The sequence below is a fragment of the Symphalangus syndactylus genome, chromosome 4 (genome assembly GCF_028878055.3).
Source record: "Symphalangus syndactylus isolate Jambi chromosome 4, NHGRI_mSymSyn1-v2.1_pri, whole genome shotgun sequence".
Classification (NCBI taxonomy): domain Eukaryota; kingdom Metazoa; phylum Chordata; class Mammalia; order Primates; family Hylobatidae; genus Symphalangus; species Symphalangus syndactylus.
Genome location: NC_072426.2, coordinates 155,317,924 through 155,340,119, shown reverse-complemented (window position 1 = coordinate 155,340,119; position 22,196 = coordinate 155,317,924). Strand labels below are relative to the sequence as shown.

At 40.0% G+C, this 22,196-nt stretch overlaps 1 protein-coding gene across 5 annotated transcripts in view; it reads right to left on the bottom strand.

The window, feature by feature from the left end:
• TENM3 (teneurin transmembrane protein 3) overlaps window positions 1-22,196 on the bottom strand; it is a 2,305,387-nt gene that overhangs the window by 638,094 nt on the left and 1,645,097 nt on the right. For 4 of the 5 annotated variants that reach the window (XM_063638465.1, XM_063638466.1, XM_063638467.1 and 1 more), the window contains exon 1: window positions 11,103-11,311. The exons of the other annotated variant lie outside the window; for it this stretch is intronic. The gene's annotated coding sequence lies outside the window, so the exon portion shown is untranslated. Of the gene's footprint in view, window positions 1-11,102; window positions 11,312-22,196 lie in introns of those variants that run through there. 5 annotated transcript variants of the gene reach the window in all.

Below are 22,196 nucleotides of genomic sequence, written 5' to 3'. Positions count from 1 at the left end.
TACTGTATTCCCTCACTTTGCAATTTTTATAGTGAACTTTACTACTCTTTTAAAACTTTTAGAAGCTTGTAGCCTCAGAAATAAGAGCCCATTTATTAAGGAAAATAAATTCCCCATAATATATTATGCTTTTTTATGTGGCATTACTTGTGTTTTACAAGTAAAATGACTCAATTAGCCAATATTTGGTATTTTCCAATTTTGAATAGAACCAATTGTCTTGTATTTGACTGACACTGACTAAATGAAAACTGATATAAACACAATTATGTAATCTGACCACTTAATTTTCAATTTTCAATATATTTATTGGACCAAAGAAACAGAGGTCTCCTTAGAATGACACATTTTTATCAAACTCTTATGCTGTGCAAACAATTGTTCATTACAAGTTGGGAATATACTCACATAATACAATGTCCTTTCATTTTCTTTTTTAAAATCCATGACCAAAGCAAGCTATAATATGCTCACTATTACATACACGTGTATTACATACATGTTCAGAGAAAATTAACTAACCCTCATATATATGATGGCTTCATTTTTACATGTCACTATTTTCTTCTCAAGTTGCTTTCAATATTATTAACAAGGGGAAAAGCTTACAGAGAACTTGCATCAGGCCATGAACTTTGCAGACTGTACTGAGGTACACCACTTAAATGACTGAGTACCCCGCAAGAATCAATGCACTGGTCATCTGGCATAAATGGAAAAGCATTCTTCAATAGATAATCTGGCTTCATTATCTTGCATCAAAATAGTAACCTCTGCATTTCACTGAATCCATTAATACCTAACATATATTTAGACTAAAATTCCATATAAATATTAGATTTAGGAAAGAAACCAATTAACTTTTTAAAGAAAAATGAAATGATAGCCAGCTAGTCTAGTGCTACTTGATAAAACTATTGTGTAACAGATTCTGGGATCACAGATTTAGGGGAGAATGTATAATCCTTCATCAAAGAGTGGCAGCTTATCCACAAAGCTTCCCATCCCTGATGGGCTATTCTTTTAAAAGTAATAACGAGGGCCTAAAAACTATGTAACACTCTCCCACCAAAATCAGCCATTTATACCAATGATTCTTAATAGTAAAGGAACCAGAACCTCATCCTGAAAGCCTTTGAGATCTTTCTTTCAAGGAAAAAAAAAGAAAAAAAGCATAATGTGCATTAATAATTTATATCTATTCCTAAATCAAGTGGTTATGTTCCAGACTTAAAATTAAGTGATAAAAATTACATTAGAAGGTATTGTTGTTTTTAAAAAGTGAAAAATAAAATAATAAAAAATAATCCCTACAAGGCTTACATTAGTAACATTTTTCCAAGACTATGAACTATTTATACTTCACTTTCCTCAACATTTAAAATTTTAAAAGTGAATTATAGAGGGTTTTTAAAGTTGAATTGGTAATTACACAACCAATCCACATGTCTTACATCACATTTACATGAAATACGTGATACATTCATGATTTAAGTAACTCACATTGTCCTTTGCTGCGAGCTCAATATAAAATTTACCAAACATGGTATCTTAAGATTCCCATCTGAAGTACAATACAGTGTCTAAAAGCTACTTTCATCAGATAATGTGAGAAGAATTAACTGATGGCATCTCATAGAACAAGCACTCCGTCCTCTCCTTCAGATCTCTCATTTGTCACAAGACATCAAACAACTGCATAGTGGAACTGAACTAGAACTAGATTTGAAGGCTCCGATTTTATAGAAAACTTTCAGAATGAGAAACTGGACTTCTGTCATGGCTATACTGATGGTTGACCGAAGTTCCTAACATCATACTTGAATCAAATGCAAGATTGTATTAGTTTTATTGAAATTATCCTAAACCAGAATACCAAGAATTGATGTATCTTAAAATCTGACACTTGTTTTGCAAATGCATTCATGCTGTGTGACTAAAGATGTATCATTCATCTTTCACATTTGTAATAACTTCTTTGTTATCGGTATGGATTTTACATATATGTATATTCATGATATTCTCCCAGTATCTAAATTACATAAACCGTAATATTCATTTAATTAATGTATTTTTTATAATTTTTAGAACACCAGATTTATCGGATCATCTTATTTCTTTTTTAGGCTCCCTTTAAACAGACTTCAGTTAGTGTATGTTTTGATTACTAATATTTTTTAATTCTTTATTTATGGGTTCTAAATCATATTACCAGCATAAAGAAAGATCTGAAGTCCCCTGAAACATATAAAAGATAAAAGCCCAAGTATAGATAATTTAAATTATTAGGGTTTCTTTATACACATCTTTAGTAAATCAATATTTGAATCTCAAAATACATAAAATTAGGTCTTTTCTGTTTGAGACTGCACTTTTAACTAAAAGGTACTGCGCTTCAAAGTTTTACAGGAAGAATTTTTAAAATAAATTTAATATTTAAAATTACATCTTTTTTCTTTGGTTTAAGTTACAACACTATGCAAATTCTGTAGCATCTACTATCATACTAATCAAAACAATATAGAAAATTATATCACAACCAAAACACAGGATTAAAAACTTTAAATTGTTAAAGTATTGTATCTTTAGTAAAGTGTTGACTCAAAGTCCCTGTCACACGTGTAATTTTTTAAATTAGTAAAAATCGAAGAAAAAAATCTTACTGGCAAATCAACTTAACATACCAATATTGTTTATTAAAAAATTGTAGTGCCAGAGTCTTTTCATTCAGAGGTTGTATATTCTAGGACAAAGTAACAATTGAGGACTAATTTGCTTTACTTTTTTAATCACAAAAAACGTGATAGGGTATTCTACTCATATTTGGAAAGAAAAAATATAAGGAAGCATAAAAATTATTCTAAAAGTAAGGACTCATTTCTGGCTTGACAGGTATACCTTACATACAAGTAACAACTTTAATTTTTGTTTAAATTAAAATGTACTTTAAATGTTAAATATGTTAGTAACTCCACAGAAGAAAAACAAGTTGAAATTTAAAGCAGAAATATCAACTTATAAATGTATTATAGATAGAAAATGTCTGTTCTGTTTAAATCTGAAGGGTAACATCCTGGCAGAGAGAAGTTCTCTTCAGCTTTCACCCCTTTCTGAACCCTTTCTGAACTATTACATTCATTAATAGTTCTGTAAGGCAACAAATGGACTTTCTTTCTCCTAGTAGGTCTCATTATTTTCAAAAGCTTTTCTAATTATTTTGGAATTTTCTGAAAGTATTAGCTAAAAGATGAGGAATAACATTTCAGTCATTTTCATTGTGTCAACTTATTCTCACTATTACTGATACCATCATAAAATTCAGCCATATCCTTGTAAGAATGCCTTAGTTTTGTGACAATCAAGAGACAAAATATGGCTGTGTATACTACAGTTTTTATTTCTTTGCAATATTCTAGTTCATCACTTATCTATAATATGTATTTAGATTACTAGATTCGTTTTTATTATTTGCAGTATTTTAACCTACACTTAACTATTCTCATCATTACATAAAATTTAAGTGAAAAAATTTTAGAGTTTTAAATATTCATTTCATTTTGGCTTATAAATATAGAAAAATGTAATAACGCTGTCCAAGATGCTTTTGTGTTTTTTTGTTTTTTGTTTTTTTTTTTTTTTTGCTCCTAAGAGAAAAAAAGTCATAGATTTATTCTTCAACAACTATAGGAGTGATAGCTTTCTTTAGCTGGAAGTTATTATAAATTCTGAAAGAAATAAAAGTTACAGCTGTCTTCCCCTGGTTTTCATAATTATTTCAAATGGCAAGCTCTGTGCCAATTTTCTTAAGAGCTATTTAAAAGAACCAGTCCCTTGCCAATTTTTGTCTACCTACATGTTGACAAATTCCAAATCCTCTGATAAAAAGTATTAGAATAGATGTTACTCTTTAAAAAGAACATTAGGTAGACTGAAAATAAACATTTAGTTTACTTTTCAATAGCGTACTTTTTACCAAAATAAACATAATCTCATATTCATATATTTGCACATGCTTCATGCAAAGTATTTAAGATGCTTCACACATTTCTCCCTGTAAAGTATATTCTAATAATTCAATCCTGTCTTTTCACTGTCTGCATAACGTACCTTCTAGTATGTAGTCCAAGAACATAAACTCTCCTAAGATACTATCCCAGTATAGAAGCCACATGCTGGACACGATAGGATGCTGGAGATGCTCTTGAGTGAGGACCTCTTCTTTGGAAATGCCCCTATTGTCAAAAAAGACACCTCCTTATGCAGAGAGCGGGGGTCAACAATTCTAGTCACAAAATATTAGTTGAGCATAATTTAACTCAAGAGGAAATAATTCATTCTAATAAAAAAGTAGCTTTTCTGTTTGGGGGAGGGAACAGAGAACCACAAATCCACGTCACCTTCTTATTCAGAGTGTGCTGCTATCTTCATAGACAGCCACTGCATTCAGAGGTGCTATGGAATCGGACTGAAGGAAGACAGTCATTACCAAGCTGTTAATTCTTTCTAAGTAATGGCAACCTGAAGAGGGATTAGCATAAGAATTCTAGCAAATATTACTAGTAATTAAATAAAGGAAAGAATGACTAAAATATATTGATTAAGAGCTGTATCTTTAAAGGTGGGTGGCCTTTATAAGTTACCTCCTAAATGGTCTTTTTAAATAATCAGAGTTGTGTGTGTTTTTTTTAAGTCTCTATATAGAAAACTATAACTTGATTTTCAGTCTCATAAACAAAGCAAGCATGCCTATAAAATAGAGCTCTTAGTACATTTTCTTTTTTCCATCAATATAAGCAACTGTATACAATATTTGGAATGTCTTGGATTAATTTTAAGAACTGATATTCTGGTTCTCCTGCAGGGATTGAAAATACATATATTTAAAAGTGAAAAAATTTACAAGTTAATTTTCTTCTGTACTTACCCAATTAAATTAAATGACAAAATTTTCCCTTTAGTCTGCTTTTCCTGTCACACACCCTGCTACACACAGAAAATGCTCAAAGGACCATCACTCATTATAAAAGATACTCATTTTCCTATTTTCTCCTCTTTCTCTCTCTTTCTATTACTCCCCTCCCTTCCTCTTTTCCTTTCTTCCTCCTTCCCTTATCTCTTTTTGGTTTTGAGGCAGAGACCAAGTAGACCTAGTTATAAAATAGCTGGTTACTATTAAATAATATGATCCCATCCCAGGGCAACCAAATCACATTATCCCCACCTCTCCCCAACTACTCTAACGGAAGTAAAAACTACTCCACAACATTTGAGAATATACTATCAACAAACGCCATGACTTTTGTATCCCATGACTTTGATATAATTATATAAATGATACAATTTTATATCATTAAATGCAAGTGTGAATACAGGCACTGTGTCTTCCCCAAAACAATATTTTCAGAAGGTATCACTGTGTTTTTGCATGCTCTAGTATAAACTACAGAACTATGAATGTGGGTCAAATGGTAAATAATAATAGTAATAAATGCCACATCTCCGTAATGATTAACTCCTAAACTTACAAAAAAGAATATAAGCATAGTTTAGAGTTATTCTACATTTCACTCCACACATGCTCCTAAACGTGTAAGAATTACCTATTTGCTGAAGGAAGTCAAGGAACTCGGTTAAGACTGCCACCTATCACAAACTTGTTTGAAAAGTCAGTGCCACCCGATCCCAGCTCTTCCAAGATTCCAAGAAAGTTATCAACAGGGAAGTAAAATCTCATTTTTATTATTATGATTACATGATATGGTTTCAATCATCTACTCATATGCCTTATGAGTTCATTCTATGATACCGACATTAATTTGCACAGTGACTAATTTAAAATAGAAAGACATGGGTTTGAGTAGATCACTATCTTTAGTGAATTCCATGTAGCTGTTCTAACTAGGCAATCACCTGAGTTATTTAACCAAAACTACAGAAAATTTTATCGCAATTCCTTCAAAAGAATGAATCCTATTGTAGTTTCAGCATATGAAACATCTATATATCTCAGGGCATGTTTCTGCATTTTGATAGTTTATACTCTTGTGTAAAATAACATTTTGAAAATGGTAGCTTAACTGCCTTATTTTAGCATGTAAAACTATTTTAAATGGATGTCTTAAGCTGGAAAAACACCAATCCGATGCCAAGAATCTATCATTACAGAGAAAAAAATAAAGACACATAGTTCTTATCAAGTTTTTTTTCCTTCCTGAAAGTAAAGAGTAATGCCATTGTGGGAACTTTACATGCACTAGAAAGCAGTTACATCTTTCTTTAGAAATCATCTACACTATGGATATATTAAAATGCTAATCTATATTAATCTTATATTCTGTGCTCCTAATCTTTTATTTGATTGGGACAACATGTATCACAATGCAATATGGACCAAAGCCCAAGAAAATCTTAACGTGGTCTTTCAGAAGAGACTTAAAAGCTGATAAAACCAACGCTGATCAGGTACAAATAAGAAACAAATGCAAGTATCACAGTGGGGATGATAACATTCACCATCTCTCCACATTTCCATTAAGGAATTACCTCGACATGCATTATCTTTCATTGTCAGGATCAGACTATCTTATGAAATAAAGTTATAACACACGCACAAGAGGTCCATCCAAAATTCTAAGAAATCTCTGAAAAACTGAACTAGAATGTTAATACAAACAAAAAAGGAAATAACCTAGATGGATTACAATTACTATTAATGACTCAAAAGGCCATAAAATCCTTTGATGGGCAAGCAAATATGCCTTGAGGCATACTGCATTTTGGGAAAATAGGCTATTTGAGTTGAATATATGTTAATGAATTGCTTCCTCATGTTTTATATAATTCTTAGAAAAAGTTCAAATTAGGTCCCCAATAGGATGTTTTAATTATGAGAAGCAATCTTTTGAAACTCATACAAGCCATCACACTTGTTTGGAAACAAATGACTTTTCAAGATGGAGAAGTATTACTATCAATCACCAACAAGTTAATTCTACATAATAAGGCAGGTTTGGATGCAAACTGATCCATTGTGGAATGCTGTATCTAAAATTGATTACAACAGCACTCAAAATGAATGCAGCCCTCCAAACCACTTCTTTGCTCAAAAACATTAATCTCAATTAGAAGGAGAGCTTCATAATGGTAATGCTTGGTATAAAAAAGTATAAAATAAATCAGGTTTTATAAGACACAACAATTAGTTTTCAGACTAAGGTTTTTTTTTTTTAATTTTATTTTGAAGCACAAAATTTCCATCAGGTCTGTTAAAACAGCTGATATTTCCAAAAATAAGTTTTAAATGTACTCTAAGAGAAGCTAACGTAAAATAATTTTTAAAACTTAGTTGTTGAAACTTTTAAATAACGTATTATTGTGTTATCTTTTCAACAGACTTTACTCCGAATGCATGTGTTCAATTTTTCTACGGGCTGTCATTTCACTTTATAAGGCAACTATGAGCACAACACTAACTTCAACTAGAAATTCAAAGGAATATGTAATTGGTTATGGACCACAGTAAACGTTTGGTGGCAAACTATTATATTCTTTGCTCATACTCTCAACCTAAGTAAAGAAAGTATGTCCTCAAAGTCAAAATGGATATTTGACTATCAAACGAAACACGGGGTAGATAAGCAATGTGTAATTCAACATGCTTAACAGGTTTCTATAGCACAGCTTCCAGAAAAGGGCAGACAATTCATCACAGCTGCTGAACACACTGATTCAAATAAATATAAAACTTGGATGATATTCAACCACCATCCAGAAATCAAATTTTTACAGGGTAAAATAAAGTTTAATAAAAAGGAGGCACATGCATTTATTTAAATAACCAATATTAATAAACTAATAAACATGGCTTTGTTGGGCTTTTATATCAGACAATGACCATGCTCTGAACTTATTCCCTAGTATCTCTATAGGTAGGATAAACTTCAGCATTTCCAAACATACATTAACAGCTATTGCAAAAACATCATTTTTTGTACACCCAGCCTAACGGTGATTCAGTATTTCTGACAGGTCACTCTGCTCACAACGATAGCCACGCACTTCTTCCTGCTATCTTCTTTGCTTGACTCTTTACAAAGAGAATAATTACTCTTGGCTCCCAGAAGCAAAGCTAAGAAAGAGTAGCTTGAACTTACTAACTGGATCATTATTGTTTAGCTAGGTTTCCTTTCTGAATAAGTTTAAAAGTTTTCACTCTCTTTAGGAGCTTTTTTTCTATTCAAAGATAAGCATCCTTATCTTTCTTTGTCTTCACCCTAATAAGGTAGGTTCCCTTTTCTAACCAAAAGACTGATGACACGCCTACAGAATCATAGTAAGAAAAGCCTCAATAATTTACCTAAAACATCTTTCTAGAAAATAAACACAGCCATGCAAAATAATCCCATTTGGAGGAATAACTAGTCACAATTCCATAAATCTATCTGCTTTATTTCCAGCAGTCAAGTAATCCTCATTAGGGTGCATAGGTTGCTAACATAAAGCTATTGGCACAGGGGGTTCATAGAGTTTTCCAAATATATAAACATTAGCATGGTGATTAGTATAACTACATTTTTCATAAAAACTGTGCAGTGCATGTAAAATGTGTACTTGATTTGAACTACTTTTTCTAACTATATATTCTTTTCTAAGTTATTTAAGATATATTTGTTTACTATTAGAAAAAATCTTTGATTAAGAGGAATAATAAAATTCATGTAAGAAAAAAAGAACAAGCTTGTTAAGGGAAATCCAAGAGGAAGAGATACAATCCTGAAATACACAATAGAATAACCAAACTCATTATAAACTCCTATCTTTGAAGAATTTAGGAATAATGTGTGAATGCCATGACATTTTAAAGTGGGATTAGCAAGTCTTATTACTGAACTAACCTCTCACTCTTACATCAAGAATTAAATATTTACTCTGCATTTAGAATTACAAATCCAAACTTTCAGGGCTCATACAAGAATTTCATATATTAAGATATACATGCTCGAAGTTTTAGATAATTAAAAGTGTATTAAGGAATGCACGAAAAAAGACTGTTGAATTTATAAAATCTTGTTTTAATTGAAATATTAAAATAGATAATTATTATTACACAGTTGCTCTTAATTCTGAAGTCAGTCTGTTCTCAATATATTAATACCATAAAGACTACAAATACTTCTCCAAGTTGGCAGTGGGGAAAAAGGGATATGCGTCATTATTTTAAAGAAATTCACTAAGGGATCAAATCACCAACTTCTGTTCAGTTACAATACCATCTTTTGGGATACTCTTCCAAGCTTTCCAGAGATGCCATATCCACCTTTTTTCTTTTGACAAGAGAAGGGAAAGGTAATACCTCAACATATTTCCATTTCTAGTGAAAAGACCACCCAGTGGATTCTGCCAGAGTCTACCAATGTTTGACAAAATACATTGTCAGAAGATAAGAAATAGAGCATGAGGAAGAGACAGTCCTGTTCTCGGGCATCCCAGCCGTCTGGGGCCCTGTAAAAAGTCTAGCACAGCTCTCAGCCTTTCATTTCCATTGCACCTCCTCACATGTACCTGGAAACTTTACCTCCAAATTATAATGACTTCGGGAAACACACATACGTGATGTATTACACGGTACAAGTACTTGTTACCCTCTCTCTACAATAAAAATTAACAAGTTACCACTCCAGCTACCTTAAAGGTGAGGCAGTAAGAATGGAATCCAAGCTGCATAGTAAGATGCTCAGCAAAGATCAATCAGGCACAACCCGCCTCAACCTAAAATATGTGAAGCTCTTTGTAATCGGTTGTAAAACACAAGAGGGACTTAGAATCTCAGTTGCAGGCTCATAAATTCGTAATTTTTGAAACGCCCAGCTCAGGATATTTTGTGTGTGTTTCCAGCCCCATCCAGAGTTTCCCGATCAAGTTTCAGCCGTGATCCACCACTCCCCAAGCTACCCCTCGCCCCTCACTCTCCCTCCTTCACTCCTTTCCAACTTGGCTCCCTGGTCGCTGCAGAAGCCTTCTCTCCCGTGCCTGCCCCGGAAAGCGGTGACATCCCGGGGCTTTCCGCTCGCTGGAAGCCCCCCAGGATCCTGTCAAGACGCCCCCGCAGAGGACGCGGGGCCCCGCCACACACCGGGGGCCGAAGAGGACCAGGCGAGCTCCCCTCCCCGCCCCCACCGGGGGCCCTGCCTCAGGACTGCCTTCCTCAGGGACCCCGGGGCTCCCCAGAACGGGGGCGCGGCGCCTGGCTCCCCAGGCGAGAGGCGCCGGCGAAGTTCCCACCTGAGCCGGCGGCCGGAGGTGGCGGGCGCGAGGGCGGGGCGGGGCGGGGACGGGGAGGCCGGACCGCGGAGAGAATCGGCGCTCCGGGAAGACGTCCCCGCGTCCGCCGCCTCCTGGGGCCACGCGCCGTCCCAGCTCGCGCCCGCCAGCTCCCGGCGCCGCGGCCAGGCACTAGGACCCCAGAAAGGAAGGAGGGCGCGCCGGCGGCGGCGCCGCACTTACCGCGCTCGGCTCGCCCGCGCCGCCGGCTGGCTCCCCCGCAGCAGCCGCCGCGTCCGCCCGAGCCGCGCGCACACCGCGCCGGGCCAAATTCAAAGGAGCCGGGCGCGGGGGAGGGGGGCCCCGCCGAGGGAGCGGGGAGCGGGCGCCGGCGGGGCGGGGGCGGGGAGGGGGCGCGAGTGTTACAACTTCCTTCCCTGCCCGCCCCCGGCCGCGCGGCCCCGGGACGCGGGAGGGGAGGGCGCCGGCGCGCCAATGAGTTCACTTTCTTTCTCTCCCCCGCGCTCCCCCTCTCCCCGCCCGCCGGCCCCTCCAGCCTCCTCCAAGGCGGCGGACCAGGCCGGGCCGGAGTTTTCAGTGCTCGGCCCGCGAGCGGGAGGACCGGGGAGGCGAGGGAGGAGGAAGGCGAGAAGGGCCAGGTGAGGAGGCCCGCGGGACGACCGGCCGGGGAGCGGCATCCAGGACCGTAATTGTGCGGCGGGGGACGCGCCGGGCAGAGTGTGCCCGAGCCCGGGCGCGTACACGTGTCCGTGTGTGTGTGTGTGTGTGTGTGTGTGTGTGTGTGTGTGCGGGAGTGTGCGAGGGAGAGGAGAGGAGCCTACCATGCGCTTCCCCCGGTGCAGATCGCGGGAGAGCCCAATCACGGGGCGAGCTGGACCTGGCTGTGATCATTTATAATCCTTGACTCCTCCGCTCCGCCACTTGTCAAGATGACAGGTACTTTATTTCTTCTTCTTCTTTATTAAAAAAAAAAAAAAAAAAGAGATTCCCCGTTTACTGCCTTTTTCTGTCAAATGGGATTTGCCGGACTGAACCACGTTCGCCGCCCCTCCCTCCTTCCCTCCTCCCGGCCGCGTCGGGTTCGGGAAAGCACCGAGGCTCCCATGCTGTGACCAATCAGTGCCTCTACTACTCTCGCCGTGATTTAGGGGTCATCCGTGAATAACACTTCACGCTGATGAATGGCTCTTGCCGGCTTTCGGCTCTGATGAGGGGTCTGCCCGCCGCTGATTGCAAACACTAATGAACTTACTGCGCCATTTGAAATTCACACGCACCAACAAAGTGCGGGGGTACGTGCGTGGGGGTCTGTCCTTTTCTGCTGAGGGTGGCGGGCAGGCGGCCCTGGGGGGAGGGGGTGGGTAATTGCTTTGGTCTTAAGTGGAAACACTTCTCTGTGTAATCAAGCCTCTAACCTTCTTAGAAAACTACTTTTCTTGATCTTCCGTAGGGTGGGCATTTCGGGTCAGCTGAGTCACCCGAGGAGGTGGGAGTGCAACACACTGCCGGGAAGACGGATTCCGAGGCAGAAGGGTGTAATTAAGGATTTCCACCCCCGGTAGGCGGCCCGTCCTTTGCAAAGCCTCTGAAAATGACCCGCGCCTTCCTTTCCACGGTGTCCTTTCGTCCGAGACCGAAAAGCGCAAATGACCTTTGGACAGGGAAGGGAGGCAGTAAACACTCAGACTTCCTCACCAGCCCCTGGTCGGCACTGTAGCAGAACAATTGTCTGCCCCCCGGGTTCAAGCACCTAGGCCTCCGCCCAGCATCACCTGGCCAGGGGCGGACCCGGGAGTCCGTTGAAGGCTCCACTCCCCACTTTTACTACTCTTCCTTCCTCTCCATTCTCCCTTCAGATCAGCAGCCGAACACTGTCCCTGCCTCGATTTTCTTTGCTGTGGGAGGGGAAAAAAAAGTTTGCTGCTCCTCCCAAGACACTTCCACTTTCTACTCACTGAAGTTCCCACCGCAGAGCTGGCTCCTAGCTCCCCAGCCCCCGCCCCATGTCTGCAGGAAAGCCCTCCCCCGGAGCTTCCGAAACTGCTGGAGCTTCCACAGTTTTGTAGCTCCGAATGGGCGACCTGAGTCGAACCGCTGTCTGGCTCGGCGGTCCGCGGGATCCTTCAGGCTCCTTTCGGGTCCGGGACGGGGCGGCGGCAGAGGTGGGGCGTGCGTGCTTGGGGCTGCCGAGTGCGTGCGGCTCCCTCGTGGGCGCTCGAGCCTCTCTCCGTCCTCCCCTGGGACCGGCAGTCCGCCCGTGGAGGGCTGGAAGCCCGCGACCAGGCCTGCCCCGGCCGTAGCCGACTTGTCCTTGGAAGCGTGGAGGAGACTGGTGCGCTCCCAGCCTCCTCGCGCCACCCTCCACTTTCAGCTTCAGAGCGGAGGATGCCGCCGACCTGTACCTGTACCTGTACCTGCACTCGGCCGTTAGGAAATCCACTTGCATTTTTAACTACCGTGCAGAACCAGAAACAGATCGAGCACTGGGAGAACAAGGACGCCTTCTAGGAAAGCCTGAACCTTTATGTTAGTTTAATCCAAAGTTTGGGCTAGAAGTGAGGAGAATCCCTAAACTCGAACTAGTGTGCCCAGACCCACAGCCCGTGTTCCCGAAGTTGCTAAGTGCCCGAGCGCAGCGCGTTAAGTAGAGAAGTCTTGGTAGTAAGCGAACCCGACCCGGCTCTCGGGGCGCTAGTGACGGAAAGCAGCACACGCACATCTTTGCGGGAAGAATCTAGAGTCGCCCTGGGATAGATCCATCTCCTTCTGCCACTGAATTTCACACTTGTAAAAGATAAGGTCATGCCGGCGGATGAATGATATCCCCCACTCATTCTAGCCATTCTTATTTTTTTTTTTAAAAAAGGCTTGTCAATTATGAAGGTGTGTCCCAGATATTACATGAAGATCATGCAAACTACTTGAAATTTAAATCCGGACATGATCGTAAGGAAACTCTTTCATAAAGCACTTTTGTGGCACAGTTCCCCCCCCCCACACACGAAAGTATTAGGTCTTTAAAACTTTTATAAGTATGTAAGTGAGACTCCCTCTTACTATCTACGAATACACAATAAAGAGATGAGACACTGCCCCAATCCTAAAGAGGCCAGAACTGAAGCGCTACATTGTGAGAGTTGGGGGATGCTTCTTTTTTTCAGCTCTTTTTTCTAGAATCCTCATTACAGCTAACGCTGGTAACAAAGGTAGGAAACAATGGAACTCATAAAACTTAGAAATGGTAATAAATCTTGGCTCCTGTCTCTAGCCCAGTTCCTTCTTACATGAGATTCAAAGTTTTTCAGTATGCAATGCTGAACATTCACACTATGGTTGCAATATAGAAAAAAATACTCTAGAACTCATTAATACGGCCCTGCGCACTCTATGCCAGGCGTCGCTGGTGGACAAAGGGCGCAGGGGTCCTCTTCTACGTCTGCCTGCACCTGTAATCCAGACGGCTTACGTGTGTTAAATTTGGGTCTCTGTCTCTCATACAAAGAAGTTCCATCATTTGAGGCCGTTAGGAAAAGCTGATGTTGTGCAGTGCCAAACTACCACACGCTTCCTCCTTCAAATGAATCCCTGGAAAGCAGAGAGGCAGCTCGCTACGTGACCATCATGCTTTTTGCCTCACTGAGCTGTTGTCAAGAGAGGGCGGGGATGGCGAGCAGCTCACGTCGTGCCCTCCGCAGCAATGAAAACTGGAGCGGGAGAAGAAATGCAAGACATCGCTGTCTGTTTTGCAAGCCTCCGGCCGCTCTCAGCAAACTGCCCGGCGCGGCTGGTGACTTTGTGGTGTGAACGCAGCCGGTCGCGCTCGGGATAATGGGACCGAGCTGGCGGCATCGCCCTCCCGTGGGCCCCTCTTGCCACACAGATGCGCGGCTCTCCAAAAGGAAAATGTGGCCCAGCTCCCCTCGCCTGGCCCTAGTCCTAGGAACGCATGCCTGGGGCCTTTGCAAGCCTCTGAAAAGTGCTCGGTGTGTGGGGGGCGGGGGGTGGCGGGAATAATGGGCCGAACCTCCGGATTCATTTTGGGGAGGAGGAGCCAGGCTCTTGCCCCACTACTGAGGCAAGGCCAACAGCACCCTGCCCTGCTGCTCCACCGCCTCCCCGCCGGCCAAGTCTCAGCCGAGTGTCGCTGCCCACCTGAAGGTGACACCTGTCCATTTTAGTCAGCATCACATGCGCCTTCCCTTTCTCGCCTTTGGGGGCTGTCCGTTTTCTCCTCCTGTCCTAAAGAGCCAGCTTGGACCTGAAGGGCCGGGTAGCAGCTGTTTGTGCCTCTCGCCCGTGCAGACTCGAGGATCTCCGCAGCCACTTCCTCCTTTAACACGCGAGGCTTTCAGGCGTGCAGAAGGGGACCGCCGGGTCAGGCAGGTATTAGGCTCTCCAAGGATACTTGTGGACATCACTCGAGTTTACCTATTCTTTGGACTTTATTCCATCTGCTCTAGCAAACGGAGGCATGAGCGGCCTGTCTGCTGGGTTCAAACCCAGCTGCTGCCCCGGCTGCAACCTCTCCCACTCAAGAGACCCTAGGAACGATGAGGAACGGGGTAGAAATGATCAGGGAGGCCAAATCTCAGGTACCAAGACCTTCCAGCTCACCCCTCAGGACCAGGAAAGCCAATAACCCACATATGCCCAAAAGGAGGTTATGTCTCAACTGAGAACAGCAAATAGGTGATGGGCCACTTTAGAACAGAGGCTAAAGGCTGGTAGCCACTGAGCAAAACCCAAATTCTAGGCACCTGAGGTGTTTCCCTTACACAAATGGCTTCACAGGTAGCAAGCAATCAATCTGCAACAGTGAACAACACTAAAACTTAAATTTTACATGGAAATCTCTCAAGTAGCCTTAAAGTTATTATTGGGTGGGCTTTTCCCCCCACTGGCAAAAAATAACTTATCCCTTGGCTGTTAGATTGAGGGAACTATGAAACAAATATTTTAATTCGATCACTGACAAAGTCATAAAATTAAATGACTGTTTGTAGAGGAAAATATGCTTTCATTATCTTAATTAAAGCAAGATAAGCCTCTCTCAATGTGCATGCATTTTGGAGCCACTGAATGGACTGGTGATGAGACGAAGCAGCCTTTAATTGGGACCATGCTTCTCCAGTACATTCGCTTGTATTCCATGGTGTAAACCTGGCCTATGCGTGGCTCCGAACTTCGGTGGAAATGCATTTGCGTAGCACCACCCAAGGGCTCCCTTGCTTTGGCTAGAGCCTCATAAAAGACCCCAGGTTTTGCAAAGGATTTTGAACACCAGCGTCTTTTAACATGTGGAACTTTCGGTTTGGGTTTAGCTCTGTGAACATATTTAAAACTTGCTACATTATTCCACACTGAAAGTTGGAACCTTGTTAAGAGTTGTCATAGAGTGCCTTTTAAAATCTATCATATTTTCTATAAACAACTTTTCAGTGAGAAGCATATATAGTGTACTCGAGGTGGGCATTAGCTGCTGGCAAGGTTTATGATAAAATAGTGACACTACAGGACAATTTTTTAGGAAAACAACACCCTTTAGATATTTCAAGGTCCAGCTTATATGTTAACTTGTAAATATAGGTTAAAAATATAGCTATCAAGTGACTAAATTCAGTATCAGACAAATTGAACATCTTTTTATTTCCCAGAAGTGCCCTACTCCTTCTCCTCCCTTTGGTGACCTCTTAATCTGGAATGCCCTGTATCGGAGCCCCTGAAACACATGGTTTTTAAAGTACCTATTAGTGATGCTCTCCCCCCGTGGCAGTGCTTCCACTGTGTTTTCTGCATGTAATAAAGGATGGCACTGTTTTCTGTATAGGTCTTTCCTAATAGCTGAGCACTCTTGGAGTGTAGGGCCTCAACCTTATGCCTCTTTGGACACACAAGTCTAGCCCATGGGCTGGCCTATAGGAGCTGCTCAATAAATGTTTGTTGAACGAATGAGTGGATACATGAATAAAATATTCTCATTGTCTTTAGCCCTTCTGACTTTCTTTTTTAAATAGGGGTATGTCATAAATAAAATTTACCTTGAAAATATATTTAAGTATACTTTTCTACTTCTCTGACCATGAAGTTTTCAATGGGACATTGCTTTAAAATTCCGGTCATTACAACGAACCACTTTTGACCTTGGTTGACTTTCCTCAGAAACATAATTTGAAGTAAACACAAAAATAATGAGAAAAGGCAAAGAGATCAAATTTTGGTTTTCTCTTTTTCAGTAGGATATGATGTTTATCGAAATTTGGAAACAAATTGTAGCAAGCACCTATAACATGTAGATACTCATGTTTTTATATTAAATATGACATTATTTATAAAACCCTATTGTCTTCCAAATTTCCTTTGGATTTTTAGTGGCAAGAAGCGTAGGGCCTAAGATGACTGCTTTTCATTTCTTCAAGACAAGGGTTCAGCTGGTATTGGGGAAACAATCTCTGTTTGTTCCTGTCTGCCCAGGAGGACTGTTTCTAATTGATCTGGCATGGACTTTAGTTGGAGATGTGTATGTTGCAACTCAAGCACAGAGCCTGTGTGCTTTGTAAAGTGATAACCATATGGGCCTTATTTGAAACATTTGAGGATTTTCGACATTAACCTGGGTTAAATTGAGCTATAAATTCAACTCAAATGTATATGTCCTGACAAATTCATCATCACTTTGGATAGATTCAATCCGTGCTCCCCTCAGATTAATAAAGATGATGACTGCTTATCACAAATGCAAAGATTTGTCGTGATAAAGTACCATAATGTTGTACTTTGCACTGTTTAAATGCAAATTGCCCACATTAAGCAGACATTTTCTACTGTTATCACTTTCAGTAGAATGGAAATGTTTAAAAATGATCTCTGGGTAAAGAAAAGGATATATAGTCAAATCTATTTCCTCTTACACCATTTTCAAGTGCACTTCGCTATCATCATGAAGATTTAATTAAGAAAGCTCAGCTAAGCTAAAAAGCAAAGAGGCTGAAAGTTACTACTTATAGAAACATATTCAGGACTTATACAAAATAATTTATTTACTCTTCTTCATTTAGGGATTTGAGCAACCACTGAAGGTTAAAAATACAACAGAATTCTGTAGCTCCTTTCCCCTATTTCTGAATATCAAATTTAGAGCTTACACTTTGTTACAGATAATAGTACTAAGTTATGGATGTTGATGGTTCTTCCCTTGCAGCTTTAAATTGCCTTGAAAAAGATACAGTTTCTTTAATTAAAAAAGCTGCACAGAAATAATCCCTCTAGCTGAAAAAAGAAAAGTTTTAAGCAATCTCTTTCTGCTCCGAGAGAGAAAGGCAGACAATACCATAACAGATCAGAAACATAAGCTATAGTGTGCAGCCAGGAGCACAGCAGGGAACTGAATACTGCTCCGACTGTGTCATTTTTTAATCCCCCATCCCAGTTTTCCCCGTCTGACCTCATGCTGAGATGAAGTTATCACAGAAGACAGCTTTACTCTCACCAATGAATCCAACCCTGGATCTGTATTATCCTTAGCAGATCAAAACACCGCTTTCATCAAATAGCATTATCTGCATAAAAGGCATGCAATTGCCTGATAATTTCACCCAAACTATGCTATTCATTTAAAGGACAAGAAGAGAAATGTAATTCATTCCTTTTTTGGGGGGTGGCAGAGAAGAGTGAGACTTGGGGAGAGGCAGAGGCTGGAAAAGCTAACTTATCCCCTTCACTCATGGGAACTTTCCTGCTTTTAACACAAAATCCCAAGAAGGGGTCCATTTAAAAGTCCCCCTACTCCTGCGCTTTAAGATTAATTGTTGGAGCAATTTGGTGCAGTTTGAGTGACAAAAGTGTAAGTTGTGTAGAAAACTGGCAGTGAGAAATTATAAAGCTTGCTGATGTCATTAGCCATGCTTCCATGAACCCCAATAAAAACATCATATCCAGTAAAATTGGAGAAGCATAAGAATTAGCTGGACAATTGGAGGAAGTTTAACACAACGTTGTATTGGGTGGGGGGGATCCTGACTGGAGATCTTTCTGTGCATTATGAGAAGTTTAATCCTTGCAGTGGGAAGACAAAAGACATATTCCACAATTCTGAGTTGACACTTTGAAAAATATTTAAGAAACCTTAGGCGTCAAGACTAGCGCTTTTTTAAAATTTAGAAAATACTTTAGCCTCTTTCAGAATACCTTTTTCATCTTATGTTGAAACAGTGTTCTCATTTGCATTGTAGATTGTATAAGCTGTTATAATGGGCTTCTCTTTAATGGATTCTAACTCCTTATTGAATGACATCAGTTGTTTTGCTCAAGGTATGGTGATCGGTTAGAGCAATCAGCCAAAACCATTTGTGTCAAGTAAATGGAATTACTAAGAAGTACTAAAACTCCCACGTGAGTATGGGTGACCTATTAGGTATATGTTAATATCCTGATCATATGTTTTACTCACCATAATTTCAGTGATTTTGCTTGAAAATGTAAATCTTCCACCCAGCCCTTTCAGAACTCACTATGTAAACTGACCCTGCAAGAAATTCAGTTTAATCTCTACCTTTCCATCACCCAGACAACATCTATACACAAAAATGTGTAGGACAAAGAATCAGAACTGCTTAAAAAAGAACAACATTTACGTGCTTCAAATCAGAGGCAAGGAACACTCTTGGAAATTCATGAGGCAAGTGACGGGGCAAGAATTTTTCCCTTGAAAGAAAGAAGCTGGTTCTAGAAGAAAGTAATTGTAGCCCTATTATTCGTTATCATTGCCACTTTAATTACATAGAGGTATTCCCTAAAACATTTCAATGCCATTAATAAACAGGTGTGTTTTTTTTTCCATACCAGCTTTCCAAAACTACAACTTGATACTGAAGTGCTCTAAGACTAAGAGTCTGTGTAGATACATGGTCTGCTCAGTAGTAAAGCTCCAACTGATATTTCCAAAATACAGCTTCATGACATACAAATTATCTGAAATTTAATGTGATTAAGCATTAAACTGTGGTATTTCCTTGAATTTAATGACAGTACTATTTTCATGTCAAACTTGATTACAAGAACCAGCTTTCAGAGCAAACTGTTTAAAATCCCAAATCATTAACAGATCATTTAGGGTTCAGTCTCACAAAACTTCTTGTCTGTGAACTATCAGCTAAGGATATGTGAGCAGAGAGGTGAGTTTCACATTTTTCTTACATATGTGTTGGTTGGGAGAGACTGAATCTACAAGTCACATTTCTGTCTGTTAATGCCGGGAGAGGAAAGAGGTTTACATCATCAATGTCACTGCCACTTTTAACAACATACTTACGATGAAGTTCATGCTCATATACTATTTTCTCAAAGCCTGTCATGGACTGTTATACCCATTTGAAATGGACATAGACAACTTCCTTAAGACTTTAGAAATTTAAAATACAACATAAGATTTTGATATTTTATTTCGTCTTTACTTTCACTTCAAGTCTGTATTCAACTCATAGCTGATTTTTCTAAGAGCCTAAACCTGGGTCATCCATAAATCCTGATGTCAGAAGTACATTAGGCTACAGTTGCATGAATTACCTCAGTCTGGAAACCTAAGCAGTCATCTCCATGGGTCATGGAATTCTTTCTTTGTTCGCTTAAAGATGACACCAGAAACACCACTACTCACTGTCCCAAGTGAGACAGAGAAAGATATTTCTAACAACCTTCTAGGTAAAGCTATCCTCTTGCCCAAAACTTTGGATCATTTTTGGAATTTTTTTTTTTTTTTTTTTTTTTTTTGAGACCGAGTCTCACCCTGCTACCAGGCTGGAGTGCAGTGGTGTGATCTCGGCTCACTGCAACGTCCGCCTCCCGGGTTCAAGCGATATTCCTACCTCAGCCTTCCGAGTAGCTGGGACTGCAGGCGCGCATCACCATACCCAGCTAATTTTTGCATTTTTAGTATAGATGGGGTTTCACCATGTTGGCCAGGATGGTCTCAATCTCCTGACCTCGTGACCCACCCTCCCGGGCCTCCCAAAGTGCTGGGATTACAGGTGTGAGCCACCGCGCCTGGCCAAACTTTGGTTCATTTTTGGTGCTTAAGACAGCAAAGCTTGGTTTTCTCTGTGGTGTGATGCATTTCTGAGAAAAGAGACTTGTGGAATAAAGTCATGAAATGGTAGAGGAGTCATATTGAAATACAGCAAGCTCCTATGGGCCATATGATCTGATTTTTAGTTTACCTGATGAAGATGTAGCTCTGGCTTTGTTTGCTTTAGTGAAAAACATAAGAAGCCAGGCATTTCTAGAGCAGACTGGGAGAAAGAAGAATCTGGCCTGGGCAGAGAAGCATCCAAATTTCGTTCTGTGTTTACCTAACACTTCTTTCTTAGCCCTGTACTGCAAGTCCAGCACTTTTAATCCACAAAATCTATGAAAGACCAGGATTCACCTTCCCCTCTTTTATCCTTGGATAAGATATCTAGGAGGAAAAAAAAGTAGGCCATGAGAAGATTATAAGCTAAGAGTCTATAAAGAGGGAGGAAATTGGCAGTGAGAGAATCTGAGTCAGGGGAAAGAAAAGGGAGAACAAGGTTAAACTGAAGATAAACTAAGAGATGCTGGAAGGAAGAGAGGGTGCATGTGAGATTCCTAGCTTAGAGTCCTGGCTTAATGGAGCTCTGCATTTATCTTTAGTCTCTATTTACACTGATCAGTGAGTACTAGAATCTTGCCTCAAGAGTTTACAGTGTGACTTAGAAACTAGATTTAAATCAGGCCATGGTACAGGCAATATTTATTTTCAAACTTATTAGAAATCAACCTTTACTACATTTTGGAATAATGTTGATAATAAAGAGGTTCTTTATTGAAATTTGAAGATTATCTTGATGACAAATATGCTCTAACTATCTATGGTAGCCCTGGACCAATGATTTTCTAATTGTCGCCTTTAGACCCCCTGTGATCAGAATCACCTTAGGGTTCTTGAGAAAATCTACATTCCTGGGCCCTATTTCAGCTATAGGGAATCAGAATCCCCAAGGACAGAGCCAATAAATTAGCATTTTAAACAAGTCTTCCAGAACATTCTTACTCAAAGGGAAGTTTGAGAAATATTGCCCTGGGTTAACTATTTTTCATAAAGTAAATATGTATTTCAGTTTTAACATTTCCCCATTAAAAATAAGTTGTTGCAAATAACCGTAGTTGAATTATTTTCAGAATTGACACATTCCCATTTAAGAAAGAAATCAAAATTCACAAAATGAAGAGGGTGAGAGTAATCTACCAGAAGAAATTCCAGCTGCAAATTCAGTGACACTTCAAAATTCAATTTTGGATTCTATTTTCTAAGAGTCATAAAATCAATGTTATAAACTGAGACAGCATTTTCTATGTACTTTAATAGTTGGAACACTGTATACAAATTTTTGCTGGCTGTCTTAATATTTTATATATGATTCTAAAATTATATAAATTTTGGGATGAACCTTTAAATATGTATTGGTTCTATTTATTATCAGAAATTAAAGAATGCTGCTTGTGAAATGGAATAGAAACTAACTCAACTTGTGTAGCCTTTAATAGAAATCTCGAATAAATATATCAAAAAAACTTAAGAGCTTTATTCGGAAGCTAGGCATTTACAGGTCGGTATCCCATGCTATTTCTAGGATGGTTTTCATAAGCCTTGCTCATGCTGAAAGCCCTTACATTTTTAACATAACACATTATCACTATCCTGCCATCTTCACTCCCTTCTTTTGCAATTACTTGTCTCTGAAGGATGTGACTTTTAGCAAAGTACTATGATTACACTTAAGGACGTGACCCTGTTTTCTCTTATATTGCAGATTAAAGTCCTTATTATAAGTAGTGGGAAAAGCATAAAAACAAGCCTTTCTTTTTATGTTGTCTTGACTACTGCAATTACCTGGTCTGCA